The following is a 4791-nucleotide window of genomic DNA, read 5'->3' as shown; positions in this document are numbered from 1 at the left end:
CTGTTTATAAAATACCAATATTGACCTAGTGCAGTACAGGTAGGTATTTTACTCTCGGAATGAATGAATCTACTCGTATTATTTTAACTTGTGATAAGAAATTAAATACTAATGCTTCTACGAGGTTTCTGAACATCTTAAACTGCTGAAAAATACTGGTGGCTTCGAAGAAGAAAAGAAAAACGTGTGTATGAAGTACGTACCTAGATATTGCGCGGTTTTTTGAAAGTTTACTAGAGAAGAAATTGGCGATGATTTTAATCTTTCATTTCCTTTCTGGAGGAGAAATTAAAAATGTAGCTTTTTGATTTGCGATATTGAAAAATTTTTCTCTAAACGTAGGTATTTGTACAAATGGGTACTTATACCTGAATGAACGTTTCGGCTACTCACAGTCACTAGGACAAGTCGCAGGATTTCAAACGAAAAATTACCTATGATCTAATGGAAATTTAAATCATCTCAAAATACCTCCCTCTTCGTCCGAAAATGAAGTAGTTAACGTGTAGGTATAAATTGACGAATAAATTGGACAGGTAAACCAATTATCATCTTGGAAAAATACATTGTTGGTCAAATTTGAATTACAATTAAGTATTTTTGCAATAGGCGAGGATAACAGTATTTTTGAAGATCAATGTTTCCAAAAAAAAAAAAGGTGTTCCCAAATCTCGAAATGTGTAATTGAATAGCTACATCTTTGGAATTTGTCTTTCTAGATCATATTGTTATTGTTTCTATTCTATTGTGAAACCTATTATTTTCAACATCAATGAGAAGAAAAAAAACATTTTTCGGGGGGGGGGGCTGAATTTTTTTAAAAAATGTCCTAAAATTTCGATGTGCATTTAGATGGATACAACTCTGAGAATCTTCTTTTTGGATCATACTCAAACTATTGACTCACCTGGAGATCCATTTTCGATAGAAATGGAAAAAGTGTATTTTGTGAGCCCACATTTTTTTCAAAAAAATGACCCATGTTTAATGAAAAAAAAAATATTTTGATAAAATCGAAATAGAAAGCTAAAATTTGGTTTGTATTCTATTTTTAATACGTCGAACCGATTAGGGGTGGTTTCGGAGTTACCTACATTCTGAAGCCTTTAACCAACAAATGCTTGGTTTTTACCATTTATTATGTATTTTTAAAAATTTCAAAAACACCAAAATGAAGTTTAGTTCCATGAGCGTCATCAATTTGATTATCACATGTAATCTGATCTTGGCACAAGACTTTGAAATCAAGCTTCGGTCAATTCTCCAGAAATTTTTCAGAAACCGAAAACTATCATGGAAGCCATAGAATGGCTGAAAGAGAGGGGGGAAAGTGCAAAATTGTAAGGGTAAAGTCGACATTTTTCACTAACTACCACACCTAAAGTTGTTACCTTGAGTGAGAAAATAATTCCTTAATTGCTTTTTATTTTTCTTCCAACACTTATACCTACCTATATGAAAAAAGTTGTGCCGAAAATTCCCCATAAGTCAAAGAAATCAAAAAATGGGAAAAAAACCAATTTATCCCAAAATTTACAATTTTTACGTCATAGTTTTTCTAAGTAAGTAAACCTCTTTTCGAGAAAAAATTTTCTTCGGTCTTCCAAGCTTTGTTGGCTCTCAGCTAGTTTGAGGCTTCTTGTATAGTTTTTAACCCCTCCCCCCAAAAAAAGAATAAATCAGAATCAGTGTTTTTTTGTTGAAAATTTTCTAATTTCAGCGTCAGTAGGCCTACCTATTCTTTTGAAAACCAGACACTTTTTTCACTTAAAACCTTTTTTGACTCCCAACTCTCAAACTACATAATGTTGGTGGTCTTGCATAAAGCCCTCAATAAGGCCGTACAGATTCTTTGAAATTTCTTTATTTTTAAGAAGAATCTTTTCCAACATTTTTTTTTTTTTGAAAACCCTCCTTCGGTCCCCCCCAAACAATGTTAATCCCCTTAGAAGCCTCACAAAGTTCAAAAAATTGAAGTCAGTAAAAAAATTCTAAAAATTTTCCATTTTTGAGTCAGTGCTTTTCATTTTAATGAAAATGAGCCCTACATCCAAAACTTAGAATGTAAAAAAGTGAAACTTGTATTGTTTTGGTACTTTTATAGGTACGAGTAGGTACCTATTTTTTGAGAACTGACACTGAGTGAAGTGGGAGCTTCTGAACATAACTTTTACTATTCCTAACGTAGGCGTAGACAAAAAAATTGTTTCATAAAAACTAGCAACGGAATCAAAATAAATGGTGAGCTAAACTTGGTTTTGGTTATAATGAGTTGACATTTCCCAAGTAGGGACCTAATTGGAAGTTTTAAATTTAAAAAGTTGTTGTCCAGTATTTCAATTTTTTCACATTTATGCTGAATCGATCGAATAGATTGCTCGTAGGAAGGTACATATAATTTCATTTTGGATTCTTCATGGTATTTTTTCAAAACTGGGAAATTTAAAAATCTGCAAGTGACTATACCTTAGTTCAAAAGCCACAACCAATTAATACCTACGACAGGTCTTGAATTAAACGTTCAACCAATTTTTAGGTTTCTACTTCTATTTTTTCAAATTTTGTTTTTTTACTCTGTCAGTAGGTACTAGGTACGTACATATGTAGGTAGGTACTATAATTTTTTCGAAATCATTTGAAGACATCGTTACCTACACCTACCTACCGAATTCCGAATTGCAGTGGTCAAATTTCAAAGCCAATTAAAGAAGAGTAAATGGTTCAAAATCAATGAAAGGAGAGTTATGGGTGGTGGGTAATGCAATTTTCAGAAAGAGATTACAGTGGTTCCAAATCAAACTTGACTTTCAAAAAATGCACATCTGTGCAAATTGTTTCAAGAATTTTGTGAGTCCAATCATGTCTGGAATTCTCATACGATAAACAGTACCTAAGTAGCTATAGGTATACATCCTCATTTTGAAAACGTTCTTTTAATGATCCATATATTTAAAAATACTGATCAAATGATCAACGCAGTCATCCATTTTCCCTCTAAAAACAATTCGAGCTCACTTATAGAACTTTCGGGACACCGATTTATTCTTCAACGAAAAAAAGAAGAGGGAATGAAACAAAATGAAGCAAAATATACAAAAACCACTTGAACTACATTACATCTTCGCATTCGTATGATTAACCATACGCCGATGAAAATTAAGCTGTTATTTTAAGAATGGGTAGGAAGATCACGAAGTCGCGACCGAACTCGACTGTACGATGGAACGAGCAGGGAGCAGTGGGAGCACACTTGCACCGCCACCTTGCCTTGTATAAGGAGGCTAATGATGTAAATCACGGCGCTATGGGCTGCAACCAGTATAGCTATGTGCGGCTGCGACATGCCTCAACGATCATAAAACAGATGACGCAAGGTGAGTGACCGTGAAGTACTATGGAAGTATAGTGTTGATTACACGTTCCGTGTAAAATACTCACGCTGCGTGCTGATCGCTTCAAATTTCTAGCATATACCTACTCGTACGTGTAATTACAATATTACGATTAGAGGTAGATGAATACTGTAATGTAGAGTAAAAAGAGAAAAACAGTAATGTTGGGAGAACGAAAAGAAGAAAAAAAGGCAACAGCCAAATCTAAATCCGAATACAACGTACGAGAGAGTATTTTAACTTGGAAGCGAGCTTACTATATACGAGCTCGGTTGAGATCACAAGAAGCTAACAAATCCCCGCTGAAAGGGTGTAAATGACAATGTTTATCGTCGTATCGAAAATGTTGATTAAATAAAAGCTTTGCTCGGCGTAGTAGATGTTGCGACGAGACAATGAGATTACAACAAAAGAGCCTTTTACGAAACGGACACGGCACAAAGATGTGCGTATGAGAATGTGACGCATTTTTCACGCGCCTCCTCCCCCGGCCCCCAACCAGCCTGGTTCTTTACATCGTTTGTGTGTTTTTAGGGAAAACGCGAGGCGAAGGCGAATTTTCATCAAGGACTCGGCTCGACGTATACTATACATATATACGAGCAATGTAGAGATATACGATGAATTAAGTGGAAACGACGACGACAGATAGTTTGGATGGCTGTTTTGTTCTGCTATGCGAGTTTAATTAGCTTTTATGTTCGGCAAGTCGTAAAAATTTGTGTAAAATACGCGTATACAATGAGATAGGCGTTGAAACGAACCGACTAAATGTAATATTTACCGTAAATAGCGAAATATTGGTTATGTAGTATGCATGCGAGGGGAATGCTTATAGCTATGGCGATGGCAATGCCGATGGGCGATGGTGCGTCCTGCGTCTCACATCGTCTCACGTATTCTTAAAAAATATTACAAAGTACATCGAACATCGAGTAGATGGCGTTTATGGTTCCGATGTTGGCTTATTTACCGTGGAATTGATATTGCGAGGTGGTTTTACGCCCACTGCATCAGACCAGTCAAATTAGATATAATCATTTTTAACCTAGTTTATTTTGGGAAAAATGTTTCCCTTAGAATACACCATGTAATGCGTTTATATCCTCGATGAATTATTTACAGATTGAGCTATATAGTAGCAGCTTCGTCCTCGAAGATTTATATTTAGGTACAATTTTGAAAAATTAATTTATTATTGGCAAATACAAAACATCTTATTGAGGTTAGGTGAACGTTTTCAAACTTTGGGTCAGAAATTCAGAATTCTTCCAAATGCCCTCTTTTTATTAAAAAAATCTTATTCAACCTCCTGAGCAATCTTGCACCCTCTTGGCGACACCAATGTCACCAAAATTCAAAAAATGAAGAAATTTGAATAATGTAACAGCATGAAGAA

Source organism: Planococcus citri, chromosome 2 (genome assembly GCF_950023065.1).
Source record: "Planococcus citri chromosome 2, ihPlaCitr1.1, whole genome shotgun sequence".
Taxonomy (NCBI): domain Eukaryota; kingdom Metazoa; phylum Arthropoda; class Insecta; order Hemiptera; family Pseudococcidae; genus Planococcus; species Planococcus citri.
This window is presented reverse-complemented; position numbering follows the sequence as displayed.